This window comes from Phoca vitulina, unplaced genomic scaffold (genome assembly GCF_004348235.1).
Source record: "Phoca vitulina isolate PV1807 unplaced genomic scaffold, GSC_HSeal_1.0 scaffold1, whole genome shotgun sequence".
In the NCBI taxonomy this organism is placed as follows: domain Eukaryota; kingdom Metazoa; phylum Chordata; class Mammalia; order Carnivora; family Phocidae; genus Phoca; species Phoca vitulina.
The window spans coordinates 14753438-14774550 of NW_022589704.1; positions in this window are offsets into that span (position 1 = coordinate 14753438).

Consider the following 21113-nt stretch of genomic DNA (forward strand, 5'->3'; position numbering starts at 1 on the left):
TTCTTTCTTTCTTTCTTTCTTTCTTTCTTTCCTTCCTTCCTTCCTTCCTTCCTTCCTTCCTTCCTTCCTTCCTTCTTTCTTTCTTTCTTTCTTTCTTTCTTTCTTTCTTTCTTTCTTTCTTTCTTCTTTCATTTTCAGACTTTCTATTCCCTTTAATTCATGTCCCAGGACCATTCTATTTTAAGACTATGTTTAAATCTGACAGAAATTGTCCCCTCTCATGGCCCTTCTTTTTTAGGGTTTTCCTAGATTTTCTTGAATGGTTAAAAATTCAGGTAGAGGGATGCCTGGGTGGCTTAGTTGGTTAAGCATCTGCCTTTGGCTCAAATCATGATCCCAGGGTCCTGGGATCAAGTCCCACATCAAACTCCTTGCTCAGCAGGTATCCTGCTTCTCCCTCTACCTGCCGTTCCCCTCTGCTTGTGCTTTCTCTCTCTCTCTCACAAATAAATAAATAAAATCTTAGAAAAAAATAAAAATAAAAATGCATGTAGACTTGAGAATTAACTTATTTAGTTCCAGAAAAAATAAACTTTTAGTTTTTTATTGAGATATCATTATATTTATATATGACCTTGGGGAAACATGACAAGCTTATGATGTTAAATGGGTTTGTTCAAGAACAAGAGTGTCTTTCTGTTGTTCCAATTAACTTTGTCTTGTTTGGAGAGCACTTTAAAGCCTTTCTTATTTGGATTTTCCAAATTTTTGTTCGTTTTTCTTCTTTTCTTTTCTCCTTCCTTCCTCCCTTCCTTCCCTCCTTCCTTCCTTCCTTTTTCTTTTTTTAATACTGTAAATAAGGTCTACTCTCCCATTATATGTTCTAGCTGGTTATTGTTTGTATATATGAAGGTTATTAATTTTTGTATTTTACTTTTATATCTTTTTAGCTTACTGAATTCTTTACTGTTTTTATTAGTTTTAGCACTGATTCTCTTGGGTTTTTCCAGGACACTATTTCATCATCTGCAAAAAAGAAATAATGTTATCTCTTCTTTACCAATTTCTGTACTTCCAATTGCTTATATAGTGTTTATTTTATTTTTTTATTTGAGCTTCTCATGATGAGGCATATGCTTTAAAAAAAAGATTTATTTATTTAAGAGAGAGAGCATGTGCAGGGAGGGGCAAAGGGAGAGAATCTCAAGCAATCTCCCTGTTGAGCATGGAGTCTGATGTGAGGCTCCATCTTATGACCCTGAGATCATGACCTGAGCTGAGATCAAGAGTCAGATGTGGGGCGCCTGGGTGGCTCAGTCAGTTAAGCGACTGCTTTTGGCTCAGGTCATGATCCTGGGGTCCTGGGATCGAGCCCCGCATCAGGCTCTCTGCTCAGCGGGGAGCCTGCTTCTCCCTCTCCCACTCCCCCTGCTTGTGTTCCCTCTCTCACTGTGTCTCTCTCTGTCAAATAAATAAATAAAATCTAAAAAAAAAATAAACAAAAAATTAAAAAAAAAAGTCAGATGCTTAACCAGCTGAGCCACCTGGGCATCCCAATGAAGCATAGACTTCTAGTCTGCTTCGATCCCCTCTGCTCTTACTATTAAACTCAGCCCGTTTCACTCATTTATATTGATAGTCTGGCTCCTGAAAACATTTGAATACATGACCCCTGTCAACACTCAATAACTTTGACATAACTGGAGCAGCTCCTGCCCTTAGAGCATCATTGTGCATTTCTCCTATCCAATGCAGGATTAGGCGGGTCAGGATGATGAGGGTGGGTCAGCACCATAACTTGGATTAGTCTTGGGGAAACCAACTATTCACTGTACCCTTTAGGGATGGATACTCCAGAAAAGTAAAGAAGGAAACCAAAATTAAGCCAGGAATATTGGAAGCAAAGGCCAAGCCCAAAAGAGGAAGAGCAAGATAATAAATTAGAGACAGTCAGGAGTAAGTACTCAAAGAAGTTTGCATCAAAATAAGCACTGACCAGAATTCTACAGGATGATTTCATTACTCATGGGTAGGTGTTTGGGGTTTTCCTTCTGTAAGCAAGTAGATGCCTGGGTGTGTGGGCCTATAGGGCTGATTAGAAGTCTCAAGCTCAAAATGAGTAATAGTTATCACTATAAAATTTTTAATATTGAGTTATAAATGGGTTCTAAAATTTTTTTGCTATATTATTTTCTGAGAACAACAGCATAGAATCTGCCCTCTAGATCAGCACTACCTATAACTCTCTGCGATGAAGGAAATGTTTTATCACGTGTGCTGTGCAATAAGGTAACCTCTAGCCACATGTGGTTATTGAACACTTGCTATGTGGCCAGTACAGCTGAGGAAAGTGAGTCTTTAACTGTATCTAATTTTAATCTAAATTTAAACAGACACCGTGGCTAGTGACTACTGTATTGGACAGTGCAATTCTAGAACTTTATATTCTGAAAGGACAAAGGGTAGAACGTGTGGCTTCCCGATGCCTGTGAGTTCAGCTGTGCCAGCCACCTGCAGCATTTAAACACTCATATGACCTCTCATTTGTAGCAGATTTGTAATAAAACGTAATAATAATATGTGATAATAATTTATTGTAAAATATAATATTTTATATGTTATAAAGCTCTTATGTTACAGTAATATGCCCCTGTAAATTATGTTAATCCACATTACATAGCAAGGAAATGAGTTTGGAAAAAAAGTGCAATAACTTCCCCAAATCATGAAAATTATTAGTTTCCAATGTATGGCTTGAAATAAGGTCTTTAGATTTCAGGTTTAATCTTCATTCTGTTACACAAAGGTGTACTTTTCAGATGTGCAAATGAGTCATTAAACATGTGTTAGTCTAATAATGTTAAGCATATGCTTGCCATACAACCTGGAAATTCTATCCCTAGATATTTACCCAAGAGAAATTAAACCATATATTTACATAAAAACCTGTGCATAAATGTTCATAGAGACCTTATTCACAATTACCAAAAACTGGAACTAATCCAAATGGCCTTCAGCTACTTAAAGGAAAAACAAATTGTGGTACATACCCATAATGGAATACTACTCAGCAACAAAAAGACCCATTGATACACACTACCACATGGAGAAATCTCAAATGAATTATGCTAAGTGAAAGAAGCCAGATTCAAAAAGTTATGTGCTGTATAATTCCATTTATTGGGTATTCTGGGAAAGCCCAAAATAATGACATGGAATAGATCAGTGATTGCCAGACTACAAAGTGGCAGGAGAAATCTGGGAGGGCTAGTGGAAATGTTCTACAGCTTTATTATGACAATGGTTGTGTGACTGTATACACTTGTCAAACTCTTAGAAATGTTCACTAAAGTGAGTGAATTTTATTATACAATAAAATATAAAATATACCTCAATAAACCTGCTGTATATAAAGTATGTTAGCATTCTATTCTAGGGAAAAGGAGAATAAGATTTGATCAGAGATGATCAAGACTTAATCAACTGGTCTGGGGTGATTGGCCAGCAATCTAAAATGCAATGAGTAAGGTGATGTGACCAGATTTCCAAGAAAGCATATCAGGAAGCTGTGGGCCCAGCTGTGAGACTTTCAAGACAGTGATGATACCCAGATGGAACCTTCTCAGTGGGGAATAGGAATGGTACACCTCTTGGTTAAAATAGGACACAGCCAGCCTCACGAACCACAAGAATAGGGTCTGACCCAAGGGAAGCATCACCATATGTCAAGATCTAGCCCAACTCATGAGACCAAGGCAGGACGCTATTCACTACCCTTTGGACTCTCTGGACTTCCTTCTGTTCTTGCTACATGTCAAGCTGGTTTCTACTTTGGTGCCGATGCACTGGCACTTCCCTCTGCTTGGAGACACATGAATAGAACTTCACCAATCAAGTTACCTAAATTAGCCCCTACTACTCTCCTTTCATTACTTAGTTTGATTCTTCATAGCACCTATTGGTATCCGAGATTGTTTACTTATTTGTTCATGTCTGATGTATGTATGTATGAATGGATGGATGATTTACTATCTTTATTTACTGGAGGGCAAGCTTCATGAAACATGGGATCCTATCCATCTCATTCACTACTCTACCCTCAGCCTGTAGCTGAATGCCTGACGTTGGTTGGTGCTCAATGAATAATTGCTGAAAGCATAAATGGATTGTCTCAGAGACTGGATGGGACTGAGTTAGCTTGTTGCAGGTTATTGTGCCTGAAGCTCCCAGGGCTGAGTAGGAAGACTGACAAGCTCCAATAATTATAATTCCAGCTGGTGTGTAATTACAGATTGAGGTGAGCATCTTTAGACTGGCATCTCCAGTCTGGCTTTCTATGCTGCAAATCAAGCATGATGACAACAGGCTGGCATAGCCCTTGATCCCAGTGTGCTCTGCGTATTTAACCAGTGCTCATTTCCCCAGCGTTTCACACATAGAAATCATTCCTTTCAGGACCACGGGTATTTTGCAGAGGTGCTTCTGTCCTTTCAAATGTTTGCTCTTTTTCCTGCTGGTGCTCATCTCTGTTGCTAAGACAGTTTCCATGGCAAAGGCCCACCAGCTAAATGAGGATTACATACAGTAAATATTTTAAACAGATGAACTTGACATAGGAGCAGCTCCTTTTCACCAAGCAGAAGGCAGGAGTGTACTGGGATCAGATTGGCAACTTAAGCCGCATTTTAAACCTCTGCTATGGGACGCAGTGACTGACTTGGAGGTTTTTGCCATTGGCATTTGTGGTGAAAAAATATTTGAAGTCCGTCCATGGTGAATGTGCATTTAAGAATATTCCAATTTACCAAAAGGAGGAATATAGGAGCTATTTTATAAAATGCAAAGTTGGCAGACATTTTACAATAAAAGGATGATGTAAAATCAGCTGGAGTCCTGCTATGGGTTGCGTGAAAAGTGAGATTCCTTTTAGACTTTAGATGTTAAGAAAAAAAAAAAAAGCTGTTATGAGGAAGGAATATGGAAAGGCTTGGCTTGGCTTGATGGTGTATCATGCAGACCAAAGGTTAGGTTCATTCCACCAAGCACAGGGACCTTGAAGACTTTTCAATCAGTTTCCCTGACAGTTATGGTCATCATGCATTTGCTAGAGCCACAGACACATCTGTTTATTTTTCTCTATAAAATAGAGATTGCGATCTTCACCTACCAATTCCACATATTTTTTCGTTGATGCTGGAAGCCATTTATACATTGGCTAGGCAACCTTTTTCTTGTACAGAAAGAGAAGCTTGTCTCAATTAACATTTGAGAACTTGCAACTTGATGTTCAAGCATTCAACTGATGATATCCTTAACTGCAGCTTATACATACTAAGCCAGCTCTCACATTCTCTACAATGTTTTGCTTTCTTTTTTACAGTATGGAGATAAGAGTTGCTTTCTTTACGTCTTACACTTTCTTTTGGAATCTTCTAGCAATTTCTGGGATGTCCAGTCATCCCTGCTTGCCTTTATTCCAAAGAGTTATACTTTAACCTCCGTTGTATGAGGACATAAAGAGCAACTACTTAAATTTAGAGTCCTCCAGCTCATGGCAAGGATCATATGTTTCCACCTCTCCTTTATCCATTTTCCATCAACAGATATTTTTCGATCACCTACTATGTGCAAAATAACCATGGTAGATGATACAGAAGAACATCTATGATGGCTTATAATTTACTCACAGTCCAGCAAGTTTTGAAAAATATTTCCAGCACTTAGTATACTTTTTAATCCTTCCAGCATCTTTGCAACTACGCATGTTCACTGCAGCCTTCTCTAGTATGATGTTATGCCACAAGATGCTTTGTGTACATGAATAAGTGTCAACTTGTATTTTGAATAAGGTATCCAGGGAGGTTTAGAATCATAGTTTCTCCCTGTCATGCTTCTGATTTTTTTTTTCTGATGCTAGGTTTAAATGAATCCTAGGACATCCATACCATGAAATACAATATAGTTATTTGGAATAAAAATGTAAATGTATATTTAGTGGCATGTAATTTGTATATTGCTGAATGAAGAAACGTAAGTTACAAAATCTATTTCAGGAAAATTCCATTTATGAAAAGAATATATAAATAGATGTATGTCCAGTTACATGCATATATGTATACATTTACATTTACTAAAAAGAAGTCGAGAATATTATAGATAAAATATTCATAATGGTCATCACTGATAGATAGCATCACAGAAGATTCAAACTTTTCTTGACATTTCCCCCAAAGAAATTTCTTTTTATTTTATTTTATTTTTTTAAAGATTTTTTTCACTCATTTATTTGAGAGAGAGAGAGTGAGCACAAGCAGAGGGAGCGGCAGAGGGACAGAGAGAAGCAGACTCCCCTCTGAGCAGGGAGCCCGACTCCAGGTTCGCTCCAGGGACCCTGGGATCATGACCTGAGCCAAAGGCAGATGCTTAACTGACTGAACCACCCAGGCATCCCCTCCCCAAAGAAATTTCTATAATGAACTTGTATTTTTGTGTAATGGAGGCATAAGCAGGAAATCAGGTTAAAGATATGGGGGCATACAGGGATTTGAGAGGGATTCTATGTCCCAGTGAATCTCTCCTACACATATTTGAGTCCTCCTTAAGACCTTATCCCTAGAGGAAATAAAGACATTAGCATTTCAAAACTTGGCTCTCTTTAATGAAACAATAATATACCCAGTCTTTTCACAGTAATTACCTTTTCTCTCTAAAACCAACTTTTAAAATTCAAAGAATACCACAGTTCTTTCCTACTGAATCCTATGCAGGAAAAAAGAAATAGCTGAGTGTGAAATGGATAAGACAAGGAAATCCCTCTGAAGCTCTGCTTGCGAAGTTTTGTTAAGAGAGTGTCTGCCATGCTCTGCCTTGCTCCCAGCTGGGTCTTCTGTTCTAGTAAAGTCCAGCAGCTATGCTAGTTTTCTGCAGTATCCCCAGGCTGCCAGAGGACTTTGAAAGCTGGAAAGGACTCACCAGCTACAACAATGGTGTTCACAGTAGCAAGGTTTATTTTCCCCCAAGACGATATTCCTGGGTTTGCATACGTTTGCTCTGTTCAATGAACCATGTACTCTAAATGTCACCTTGCTTCCATTCAGCGTGGCCTGTGTTCTGACTGTCCAGGGGCCTCCAGGAACAGCCAGCAGATTGATGGCTTGCTGAAAGCTCCCTCATTATCTTTCACTGTAAATTCCTTTCATGAGTAATCTCTTGTGCCCTGGATGCAGAACTCCTTGGTATGCATGCTGTGAAATAAAATCTCAGATAATGTGTGAGCTAATTTCTAACACTCTCCCTACCATTATCCCTACAATGTGACCTCAGAACTAATTGTTTATTTAATTAGCAAAGCTCGGTTTAAATGGCACTAATTGGAGAAAAATTGAAAAGTAAAGATGTTAGCATGTTTAAGCAAAGGGGTGTGTGTGTGTGTGAGGAAAGAACACTTCAGAAAAATGAGTACTGAAAAGTATATATTATTATCTTCTAAGAGATTGACTTCATTATCCTTTACTTTAAAAATGAAAGAAAAGTGCTTCTTTTCTATAATTCTTACCCAAAAGATGCTCCCAAGACCCATATATAATTTTTCAAAAATATAAACCTGCAGGTTATAATCACCTCCTTTAGGGTAACTGCTATTTAAGTTGAATTTGGCATACGCTTCTCCTTACAAAAATCGTCTCCTAGGCAAAAATCTTGAGCTCAAACCGGATCTTTTTCCTATAAATGGTTTCCTTTCCTGCAGTCACATCTGAAGGACTCTGCAACCAAAACACCTTGAAGAAGGCTCTGGGCTCCTCTGTTGTTGTTGCCATTATCTCCTCATCTGCCTCTGCCCCTTGGCCAGGAGAGGCTACAGTTCAGACTGGGGCTGTTTTACTGGGTCATGGTCATTTGGAGAAGAGTGTTGACCACCACAGCAAAGGGCTTTAAACCCAGAGCCAACAAGACTGTGGCTGCTTTGGCTTCCCCCTCCTTTCTCCGTGGATGCTCTCTGTCCCTCCCACAAGGATAATAAACAGGAGTTGAATAAACAGAATACTAATAGAATACTACTCAGCAATTAAAAAGAATAAAATACTGGTACCTGCTGCAACAGGAATGAACTGACTTTATGTTAAGTGAAAAAAGCCAGATACAAAAGACCCCATATCATTTGATTCCATTTACATGAAATGTCTAGAGAAAACAATCTATGGAGACAGAAAGGAGATTAGTGCTTGCCTGGGGCTGCAGTGGGAAGGGGGAGTGTCCACAAATGGGCACAAGGGATCTTTTGAAGGTTATGGAAATGTTCTAGAACTGGATGATAATGATGGTTGCACAAGTCTGTAGTTTTATTAAAATCACTGAGTTGTACACTGAAGATGAATGAATTTTAGAATCTATACATTATACCTCTAATAAGCCTGTTTTAAGAAATTATAAATAAATTTCAAGTGGTAAAAAAGGAAGACCTGGGACCAATCCTGTATGAGAGAAGTTCCACAGGGAGGATGCTTGGGATCAGCTTTGCTCTGGCTGGGGGGCAAACCCCAGATCTTGCTGCTTCTTGCTGAATTCATATTGACTTTAGGAGAAAATTAGTATATGGTGTCTCAAGATGCTAGATGCTCAACATAGAGGCATTTGATGTCTTTGATTTGTTTCTCGTACTTAAGGAGGTCTGTCATATGGGAGAGTCAGGTACATAAACACTCTGTGAAGAACAGCTGGTACTCAGGAGTTCTAAAAGCCTTCTCCGAGGAGGTGATATCTGAGCTGAGAGTCAATGACTGAGAGGTAGAGAAAATGGAAAAGGCAGAGAGAAAAGTAGAGGAGAGATAGGGTTCTGTTTGCTCTGCATGCTACCTCCCCACTGCTTTCACTCCTTGTGGTCTCACACCCTGGCCCCCAACTCACCTCTACAACCTCCTGCCAAGTTTGTGTCGTAATTCAAAGTTGATGATGAGGGAAAGTCAAGTCCCTGGCACAGCATTTGACTCAGGGGTAGGTACAGGGCTCAAGCAGTGCCGATCACTGTTCTTACTGAAATTTAATATAATTGGTTCTCTTTTTTAGTATCAGAAGTCATAATCACGCAGTCTTGTGGGTAGCAGCACACACATTTTTCTCTGCATTAAGAAAGCCTGTCTGTGGAATGATGTTTAATGACAGAGAGAAGCAGAACAGTGGTATGTAATAATGTAACAGAAAGGGGGGTTAGTTGGTGACATTGTTCAGACTCTGGCACAGCCATGCCTTAAGCAATAAACACCACTCCTCACCACCTTTTTTTTTAAAAAAACTTTATTTCCTTTGGGTTGAGTTTCTCTATAGTCTGGAAGTTTTAACTAATATAAAGGGTTTATAATTGGGAATAACGCTTGGTACATGAGCCTGCAGGCATGAATGGCTCCTTACGGAATGGAGAAGTGCAGGTGGACAAGAGGCAGTATGGCAATTGCCTCAACTGGGGTTATGGTTGTAAGGGGCTTTGATATGCCCCATCACTCCTTCTGTTTAACTTCTCTGGAGCCTTCCACTTAAACTACCTTGCAGACTTGGGCCACTGAGGAGGGGAAGGACCTCATTGCCATGGGAAGCAGTGGGGAAGAATATATGATTCTTTCCTGCCTAAGACGTGATTCTTCATGGTAACTGGTACCCTCCATGGTAGAAACAGCAGTCTGCTCTCCCAGGAATATTTAGATGCATATGTTCCCTTTCCTTCATGAGCAGAGTTAAGAGAGAGCTGCCAGGGTTTGTCTTCTCCACAAGCAAGTTGAAAGAAGTGAAATTTTCTTCTTCCTGACTGATCTTGGAAAAGCTCACAGCAGAACTCAAAGAAATGTCTTCTGCCCTTGAAATCAACCCCAAAGCCAGAAGGCATTGTATATTTACAAGATAATATGGAACCTAAGAAACCCTAGAACAAGGTGGTGATAAAGTAGCTCTTCAGGTCAGCTGTGCGAGTGGGACATTTACTCCTTTTATGATCTGAGGGCACAGATATCTTATCTGTTTTCTGGGTTTGCCCTGAGAGGGGTTCCAGGGAGTGTTTTGGATTCAGGGTGGAGATGTGTAGCTGGGTTTTGCTGTATGACATTCCCCTTTCTTAGTTAAGCGGTGATGGCAGCTTTATCATAGATTAGTGCAGAGCTGATGAAGAAATGGATCATCACATTCCATCACAGTAGATTTCAGGTACCGCACTGGGATTGACCAATATTTGCACTATGGACTGCCTTCATCAGAATCATCAATATCCTTATTAAACTATAGATTCCTGGGGCTTTATCCAAGAACTACTGGGGTGTTCGATACGATTTATAAGAAATATATATTTAGTCATTCAGATTTCTTATATATATCTGGTCTTCATCTACTGTTTCTGGCTCAGAGCTGCCAAAACCCTTGGAACTTCCTGAAGGACACGAGTAACAAAAGCACTTTTAGTCATAATATTTAGTCTCTTGTCTTCAGTTCCTGAAATCACTTCAGGGCCATAAATGTGAAATGGGGGTCTTGCTATTCACAACAAGCCCCTTGTCGCCATGACTGGCTTTATGTTAATGAGGTGACTTTTGGAAAGTAAAAGGACAAGGGCTGATTGCCAGGAAAACCAACTCTGAATAGAGGGTTGGGATTTTCAGTTCCTTACCCCTGAATGGGAAGGGGAGAGAGGCTGGAGGTTGAATCAGTCACCAATGACCAATGATTTAATCAACCATACCTATGTAATGAAGGTTCCATTTAAAACCAAAAGTACTGGGTTTGGAAAGCTTCCAAGTTGATGAACAGTAGAAGTGCAGGGAGAGTGGCACCCTAGAGAGGGTATCAGACCTCTACACCCCTTCCCCGTAGCTTGCCCTATGTATCTCTTCCATCTGGCTGTTCCTGAGTTATAGTCTTTCTTTTTTTTTTTTTAAAAGATTTTATTTATTTATTTGACAGAGAGAGAGACACAGCGAGAGAGGGAACACAAGCAGGGGAGTGAGAGAGGGAGAAGCAGGCTTCCCGCGGAGCAGGGAGCCCGATGCGGGGCTCAATCCCAGGACCTGGAATCATGACCTGAGCCGAAGGCAGACGCTTAACGACTGAGCCACCCAGGCGCCCCTGAGTTATAGTCTTTCATAATAAACTGATGATCTAGTAAGTAAAATGTTTTTCTGAGTTCTGTGAGCTGCTTTAGCAAATTTATCAAACCCAAAGAGGAGATCCTTAGAACCTCCAATCTATAGCCAGTTAGTCACAAGCTCGGGTGATAATCTGGTGTCTGAAGTCGGGGAGGGGTACAATCTTATAGGACTGAGCCCTTAACCCATGGAATCTGATGCTATCTCTGTGTAGATGATGTCAGAAATAAGTTAAACTTAACCAGCTGCTGTCAGAGCATTGCTTTGTGGAATAGGACCTCCCCCGCAAACACATATTAGAATTGGTGACCAGAATCTTTAGGTTGTATCTTGAAAATATGCATTGTAAACAAACTCTCCAGGTGATTCTTATGCACACTAATTGTTGAGAGCAACTAGCTGAGAGCCTGATATGGGCTCATGATTCAGGAGAAAGAACTTAAGAGATGTTCTCTGAATAAAAATTTCCTCTGTTCACTCACAAAGGGGACTCTCTAGAATCACACCACACCCCCTTTAGTCTGAAAAGTGTAAGAAGTAGAGGAAAATTGAGATGTGCCCATCATACACCTGTAGAAAGATAGGCAATACTTCTATCTTTCAAATAGGATGAAGAGACTTGATTGTTCAGCAAGCTCAGTCGTTGCTGGGAGCCAGCTGGTGTGGCTTTGAAAAGCTCACCTGGCATGTTGGCCGTTGAAGAACCACACAGACAGCCAGGATGCAACTATTCTAATACTTCAACTTCAAACCTTGGATATTTGTTACCCTAAACATAAATGCTTCACTTTATCCTTTCTCCTTTTCATATCAGGGCATGCAGATATATAAAATCCAGGAACCAGAAAAACAAGAAGTACTGAGATATTATGTAACTCTCACCCTCTTATGATTAAGCAGATTCACAGTCTTTTCTGTCCATCAAATAAATGAAGCCCTCTCCATCAAGGTAGTATGTAAACAGCAATTATTTTTGGCTTCTCAAACAGACACACACAAGGCAAGGAAACAACTCTCCTCCCCAAGAAGCAGCAGCCAAGGTCTGAGAATGAAAAAGGCAACTGAACGGCTGTCGGCACTGCCTTTTCCCCTGAGTTTGCCTGGTGTGTGTGTGTGTGTGTGTGTGTGTGTGTGTGTGTGTGTGTGTGTGAATGACTAATGCATGCAGCTGCTGCAGCAAATAGAATTCAAACCCCCATTAATATTGGTGACTCATCAGCTGGATTCTTTCCCCATGTCTGAAAACGTCAGGAAATTAAAAAGGCGTCATGGCATCTCTGGGAGACAAGTCCCAAGTCAGAGCTGTAACCACTTCTAAATATTCTTGGCCTCATTTGGAAATCGGATGTCACCTGGGACATGGCCTGGTTTGTAGTCCCATCCGCGGGGGCAGGACAGACTATCAGTCTCACTGAGTGAAGCGCTTGGCTCGCTCTTCAGCAGAGCTGGAATTTTGAAGCTGGACATGTTGCTTGTAATTAGACGGAATGGTTAGAGAACTACATGTGTCCTGGGCTCCGCTTCCTTAAGAACAGAAGGAAAGAGGTGAGCAGGGAATGACTGAAGCTACACGGACCTCTTGTTTGACTTAATATATTTGTCTTACGCTCTGTATAAGACATAGGTAGAGATGGATATTTAGAAACTGTTGAAGAACCACACTGCCAGCCAGGATGCAAGTACTGAGATATTATGTAACTCTCACCCTCAAATGGAATAATTCCATTTTGATTTTTAGTCTTTCCCTGAAGATTCAGTGCTAACAATTAGCTTCCCAGTCACTTGAAACAAACCCGATAATCATATTTTAATTCAACTAGATTTTTCAGCCTACACTACGGGGAGTAGTCGCTTGCTATGTATGATGAACAAAAATGTATCTTTGGAAAATTAAATTTCAAACCCTTATTGCAAAACTGGAATGGTAATACTTAGAATGGTAATGTGGCTTAGATGGTTGTCAGGTTCTTTGCTAAAGTGACTCTTGGCTATAATTCATTTAAATAAACTTATTTTTTGATTGGGGTCCCAACCAGGAGCATGGATGACATGAATCACTAAGGGGGAGTCCCTGTTTAGAAGCATAAAAGATACAGATATTAACATCTGTCCCAGGGTTGTGGGAATCAGGGGAGATTTGGGTAAGTCTATAGCATTTGGGCCATACTTTGATGAAGAGATAGCATGGGTGCATGTGGAGGTGCGGAGGAAATCTCTCCTGGGCAGAGTGCAGGAGGAGAGGCTTAGATCTCAGGAAACAGTCAGGCTGAGAAGTTTGGTATCTAGTGGGGAAATGTAATTGAAATGATGAAGTGTGGAAAGCCTTGAAAGCTGAAAGGAACAGTTTCTATATCATTTTGCAGTCAATGAAAAGTCAACGAAAGTGACTTATCAGGGATAAAAGCGTTCTTTTATTCATTTATTTGACTGATATTTATTGAGTTCCTACTATGTGCATTAATTATAGGTACTGTTGATACAGCAGTGAAAAAAATATAAAGTACTGTTATCTCGGATTTGGGGAGGGAGTACAAGAGACAGATGAGCAAACAGAAAATACAATATAGCGGAGTAAAGAAGTGTGCTATTTTAGATAGGACTGTAGTCAGGAGAGGCCTTTTGGAGTTGATGTCATTTGATCAAAGACCTGAAATACAGGCTAGTGAATCATATATGTCCTAGGGAAGTTAATTCCAGCCAATGTCATTCCAGTGATTCCAGCAAATTCTAGGCCCCAAGGCAGGAGCTTGTGCTTGAGAAAGAGCAAGGAAACCAGTATGCCTACCATAGAATGAATAGGAATAAATAGAAGGAAGAATAAATGAGGTCCGAGACGATTAAGACTCAGATCCCTTACAGCCTTTTGATGGACTTTGGCTTTACTCTAAGAGAATGGGAGCGATTGAAGGAGTCTGAGTACAAAAGCCATTATGTCTGGGCTATGTTTCTAAAACATCCCTCTAGTTTATCTCTTGAGAACAGATTTTAGAAAGACAAAGATAGGATTAGAAAGACAAAGAGTAGGAGGATATTATCATAATCCAAGAGAGAGGTGACGTGAGTGGAACCTGGGTAGCAGTGATGAAGGTGGTCAGCAGTGATCAGACGCCAGATATACTTTGAAGGTGGAGCCAACAAGATTTGCTGATGGATTGGATGGGGGAAGTGACAGAAAGAGAAGTGTCAATAATGACTCCAAAGCTTTGCCTTGAATAATAATTAAATGGGTGCAGTTGAAATGATTGAGTTGAGGAAAGGTATGCAAGGATAGGTTTGGTGGGGGGATGGAAATCAAGAATTTGGCCTGGGCATGTTGGGTACAAGATGACTATTTGCCACCCAAGTAGAGACATGGAGTAGAAGGCAGAGTATTTGGATCGGAAGTCCACGGGAGAAGTGAAGACTGTGTATATACCTTCAGGAATTATCAGTGTATAACATGGCCTTTCAGACATAAGTTTGGCAAGGTTCACCTATGGATTTGAGAGATTAGAAGTTTCCAAAACTGAACTGGCCATATTTCAAAGTTTAAAGGCTGAGGAAACAAGGATTATCCATTCATAGGTCCTGAGAAGGAGAAATGTTTAGGTAGGAGAGGAACCAAGAATAGGGTGAATTCCTTGAAGAAAGCATTGTTTTCATCATCACCTCTTAAAGAAGTGGACCCAAGGTTACATAGCTTGTGAGTGGCAATGCCCATGCTCTTAACCATATACTATTCTGCCTGTAATAGAGTTAAGAGTTGTCTGCACAGAGTGGAAACACACAAAAAAAACATTTTGTTTTGTAACCAGGTTTTTCAACTCCATACTGTTCCACTACTGCTGAAAAGGAAGAAGCTCAGTAATCCTGATGTTGTACGAAGGAGGGAAGAACTCACCTTCAGGTTCCAGGTTAAGGTTTTAATAGTAAAACCCATCATAGTATTATTATAGTGTTAGAAAGAAAACCACGGGTCCCAAATAGCCATACCAAGTCACACCAGGGCTTAATACCTAGCCTAATGGGAGTTTCAACCTCCCCCAGAAATGTTGTCTTAACCTGTCAATCAAGAATTTTCTGATAAGCACTAACTCTATCCCTTCATGAGAATGATCACTTCTGTGTCTGTTTGTATCCTACATCACTTCCACCTGTCAAAGTTCAAACCCAATATGACTCCTCCCCTTCTGCTACATTACTTTCCCTTCGTTATCCCTCCTATATCTCCACAGTCACCTGCTCTTTCCCATACCTCTCCAACACCTCCTGCAGTAGAGGACTAGGAGTGAGCTCTTGATTGGAGGAACTTCAGAGTCATCTGGCAATGAGCATGGAAACAGGGAGGAGTCAGAATTGGGGCCATTTTTTGTAAACAATCTACTATAGAGAATAATTGAATAGTAAAGCCTGTTTTGCCTAATGATTTATGACCACTATTTTTCTTACGATCTCTATGTATTTAGAAAAGACATTTCCCATGATTTGATTCTAGTTTCTTGCCCTTTTTACATGTGGAAACCAAGCAGAAAAGACTTCTACTCTATAAAGTTACTGTTTGGTGCTTCCCGTCATTTCTAATTGAAATGATGCTGCATTTTTAAAAATTGTGAAGTGTGAGATGATACAGGAGGAAAATTTTCAAGTTCCACTGGGACTTACATCAGACATACTTCACAGTTGCAATATAAACACAGTGAAAAGTGTACACTTTACTCTTCCCCTTTTGGGGAAGACCATTATTATTTCCATTTCATTGTTTTCAAAGTAATTGAAAATGGTCAGTTTCATATTCCTCCATAGTAAATATACTGAGTGGAAAATTACAAGTTTAGTCATTTCTCCTGTTTGATAACATGATTTGTATTATAAGTCATTGATAGTAAATGAACTGTTTGGACTATTAAGCCAGAGAATCACAGAATATATGTATCTGTCACATAAGATTTAAATCCCAACTTTTTTTTTTCAAAAAGAACTCCTAGTTATTTACAGTGAAAAAAGTATATAGTAAGTCCTTTAAAAAACTATAGAAATATAAAGAGGAGGCAAAAGTGAAAATAGAAAAAATCTGAACCAAGAAATTACTGTTAAGTTAGCATTAAATTAGGCTTTATGTTTCATAATTAGAAAGAAACAACTGAAAAGTTCAATTTATTTTCTAGAACAGTGATCTTATCCAAAGGTTAATAACACAATAGTACAACAAGTAATTTGCTGTTAAAATTGTTGAATTATTTCTTTTTTAAAATATAGATAGAAAAGATACCACTTACTTTTCTGAGTGGGAAAGAAAGGTGTGTGTGTACAACTAGGTTGCTGTTATTTATAGAAGTTTGGCTACATGTAAAATATAAAAGTCATCTGATAGAGGTATCAAAGTGGTAGAAAGCCTGTAACTCTAAATGTTGGGGATTCTTTGCCCATGACTAATTAATGAATATTGATTCTTTGCATTAATTTGAGATCTTGGGAGAATATTTTGAACTTTCAGAATGTTATAGCTGTTCAGGGATTACCTATAAAGGGATGGCATAATATCCAGCAACAGGAGATAGACAAATACTAATGACATCAACACCAACTGGAATAAAATATTTTAAAAATTAAACTTCATTTTCTAGAGTAGTTTTAGGTTCACAGCAAAATTAAGAGGAAAGTATAGAGGTTTCTCTTATATCCTATGCCCCCACACATGCATAGTCTAGTTCATTATCAGTGTCCCCCACCAGCGCAGTTCTTTTGTTAAAATTGATAAAACTACATTTACACAAATTACCCATTGTTTACATTAGGGCTCACTCTTTGTGTTGTATATACTATAGGTTTGGACAAATTTGTAATGACATGAACCTACCATTATAGTATCATACAGAGTAGTTTCACTGTTCTAAAATTCCTCTGGGAGGCATCTATTCATCTCTCCCCACCCCCTAACCTCTGGCAACCACTGATTTTTTTTTTTTTTTTCTGTGTCCGTAGTTTTGGCTTTTTCAGAATGCATATAATTGGGATTATACAGGGTGTGGACTTTTCAAATTGACTTCTTTCACTTAGTAATATCCACTTAAGTTTCCTCCATGTCTTTTTATGACTTAATAGCTCATTTCTTTTAGGTGCTGAGTAATATTCCATTATCTAGATGTACCACAGTTTATTCATCCACCACCTACTGAATGATCTCTCAGTTGCTTCCAAGTTTTCCAATTCTGAATAAAAATGCTATAAATATCTATGTGCAGATTTTTGTGTGGACGTAAGTTTTCAACTTCTTCGGGTAAAGAACAAAGAACACAATTTTTGGATTGTATGGTAAGAGTATGTTAGTTTTGTAACAACCCACCCAACTGTTGTCCAAAGTGACTGCACCATTTTGCGTTCTCACCAGCAGTGAATGAGAGTTCCTGTTGCTCCACATCCTCACCAGCATCTGGTGGTGTTACTGTTTTGGATTTTGGTCATTCCGGTAGGTGTGTATCGATATCTCATTGTTGTTTTTTCATTTCCCTGATGAAATATGATGTGGAGCATCTGTTTATATGCTTATTCCCCACCTGTATATCTTCTTTGGTGAGGTGTCTTTTAAAGTCATTGGCCCATTTTTGAATTGCATTGTTTGTTTTCTTACTGTTGAGTTTTAAGGGTTCTTTATATATTTTGGACAACAGTCCTTATCAGATGTGTCTTTTGCAAATATTTTCTCCTAATCAATGGCTTGTTTTTTCATTCTCTTGACAGTGTCTCTTACAGAGCAGAATTTTTAAATTTTAATTAAATCCAGTTTATTAATTTTTACTTCCATGGCTTGTGCTTTTGGAGTTGTATCTAAAAATCTATTGCCAAACCCAAGGTCATCTAGATTTTCTCCCACGTTATCTTCTTTGAGTTTTATACTTTTGCATTTTACATTTAGGTCTTTCATCAATTTTGAGTTAATTTTTATGAAGGGTATAAAGTCTGTGCCTAAATTCTTTTTTTTTTTTTTTTTTTTTTTACATGTGGATGTTCAGTTGTTCCAGCACCATTTGTGGAAAATACTCTGTTTCATTGTATTTCTGAACTTCCTGGTCAAAGATCAGTTGACTATACTTACGAGGGCTGATTTCTGGGCTATTTTATCTTATTGATGTCTCTTTTTGATAGATTGTCTATTCTTTTGCTAATGCCACATTGTCTTTGTTACTACAGCTTTTTTTTTAAATATTTTATTTATTTATTTGACACAGAGAGAGAGACAGCGAGAGAAGGAACACAAGCAGGGGGAGTGGGAGAGGGAGAAGCAGGCTTCCCGCAGAGCAGGGAGCCTGATGTGGGGCTCGATCCCAGGACCCTGGGATCATGACCTGAGCTGAAGGCAGACGCTTAACCAACTGAGCCACCCAGGTGCCCTGTTACTACAGCTTTATAGTAAATCTTGAAGTCAGGTAGGGTCAGTCCTCAGACTTTGTTCTCCTTCAATATTGTGTTGGTTATTCCAGATCTTCTGCCTCTCCATATAAACTTTAGAATCGGTTTTTCAATATCTACAAAATAGCTTTCTGAGATTTTGATTGGGATTGCATTGAATTTATAGATAAAATTGTGAAGTACTGATATTGTGACAATATTGAATTTTCCTATCCATGAATATTGAATATCTACTTATTTACTTCTTTGATTTCTCTCATCAGGGTTTTACAGTTTTCCTTATATAGACCTTGTATATATTTTGTTAGATATGTATCCAAGTATTTCAGTTTGGGGGGTTACAGTGTAAATGGTACTGTGTTTTCAATTTCAAATTCCACTTATTCATTGCTTTTGTATAGGAAAGTGATTGACTTTTGTATATTAACCTCTTATTCTCCAACCTTGCTATACTTGCTTATTAATTCCAGGAGGTTTTTTTTTAAAGATATTATTTATTTATTTGTTTATTTGAGAGAGAGAGAGAGTTAGCGAATGTGAATGAAGGGAGGGGCAGAGGGGGAAGGAGAGAGAGAATCTCAAGTAGGCTTGGCACTTAGTGTAGAGCCCAACTTGGGGCTGCATCTCAGGACCCTGAGATCACAACCTGAGCTGAAACCAGAGTCAGACACTTAAGTGACTGAGCCACCCAGGAGCCCCCAGGAGGTTTTTTTCGATGATTCTTTCAGGTTTTCTACATGGATGATCATGTCGTTTGTGAACAAAGTCCATTTTATTTCTTCCTTCCCAATGTATTATTTGTTATTTCCTTTTCTTGTCTTATTACATTAGCTAGGACTTTCATAACAATGTTGAAAAGCAGTGTTTTCTTATCTTAGTGGGCAAGGTTGAGTTTCTCATCATTTAGTATGATGTTCACTATAGTTTTTGTAGATATTCTTTGTCACATTGAGAAATTCCTCTCTATTCTCAGTTTACTGAGAGTTTTTCTCATGAATGGTATTCAGATTTGTTAAATATTTTCTCTGCATCTATTGATATAATCATGTGATTTTTCTTCTTTTTCATCACATCACAACAGATTAGTTGATGTGATGAATTACATTAATTTATTTTTGACTATTCAACCAGCTTTGCATACCTGAAATAAGTCCCACTTGGTCATGGTTTATAATTCTTTCAACACATTTTTGGATTCAATTTGCTAAACTTTTGTTGAGGATTTTTGCATCTATGTTAATGAGAAATATTGGTCTGTACATTTTAAATAATATTTTTGTCTGGTTTTGGTATTAGGATCAGCAGGTAGGGTCAGGAAGTTGGAGATTTCTCTTTCCCGAAGTCAGTTAGGCTCTGATAAAACCCCAGTTGTTTAGGCTCTGGTTTAATAGTTTCTTCTGAAGGCAGACCTTGGTAGAAGAACAGAGTACTCTAGTATATGACAAAATTGTTTCTTTTCCCTCCCCCTGCTGGAAGCATAAAAGGATTTTTCTCCAATATTCATTGTGAGAACATGGTAGATCTCTAGAAGGCAAATTTCACAAAAATTGGGATCCTCCCAATGACTGGGTCCCCTATTTTTTTTTTTTAATCTATTGGACTTACCCACATGGAACCTCCAGCAATTCATTAATCACAGTTTAGGTTTTTCTACCCCAGCACTGGTTCCTGTGCAGGTTTCAGCTAATGGGTTTCTGCTCCAGTAAGCTGTGATTCTTTGTATTTGACTGTGAGTCACTCCAGTTTTGGAGGCAGAGGCTTGCCGTATGAATCATTTCTCTCACAGATCTAAGAAGAGCTGTTGATTTTTCAGTTTGTTCAGGTTTTTACTTGTTGTTAAACAGAGTGGCTACTTCCAAACTTTTTATATGTCAGACCAGAAACCAGAATATATAAGACACCTTTCAAAAGAGTTCCCTGCTCATTATTTCATCTGAACCTCACAAATTCATAAGCATTTTAGGAAGGCATTTTTAAAAAAATTTCATTAATGATGAATAAGGACCCAAAGAGATATAATAACTTGCAGAACACAATGTTCTTAGGAATGAAAACCAGTCTGACTATTATGGTTCAGAAAATTTCTAGACTGCTCTGAAAAACCTGAATTTACCTTGGTGGAGACCAGAAACCTTCACCTCAGGTTATTCTTGATTGAATTAAACCAACTTGGGATGGAAGTGCCTGTCACACCCATTTTACACTGTTAACCATAAGCTTCCGTCAGCAGCAGCTGGTCATGGCACAGAGTCTCATGGCCCACGTTGTCTCTCTGCCCAGTACAATTAGCCATTTGCATAAATGCCAATAGAGATGTCCTGAGGATATGCCAGGACTGGACTGGGAGAGATGAGATCTTTCTCCAAAATGCTCAGTCTTGCCAGAGTAACTGACTCTAAAAGCTGACTAATAATTAAAAGGGATCCTTTTTATGTCACAATGTATCTAGACTTCATTACTGAGATGTCATTAGCCTGAAAGAGACTAGAGTACAAAGAATTATGGTTTCTCTATTTTGTTTTTCTAATGATTCATTGGTCAGATAATTATTCAATTTAAAGCATTTTTAAAGCCTAAAATGAAAAGCTTCATTTAAAGCAATAGAAAGCAGATGGTGATCATGTACGAGAGGATGAGCTCAGGGTTACACACATGTATATTCCTTTC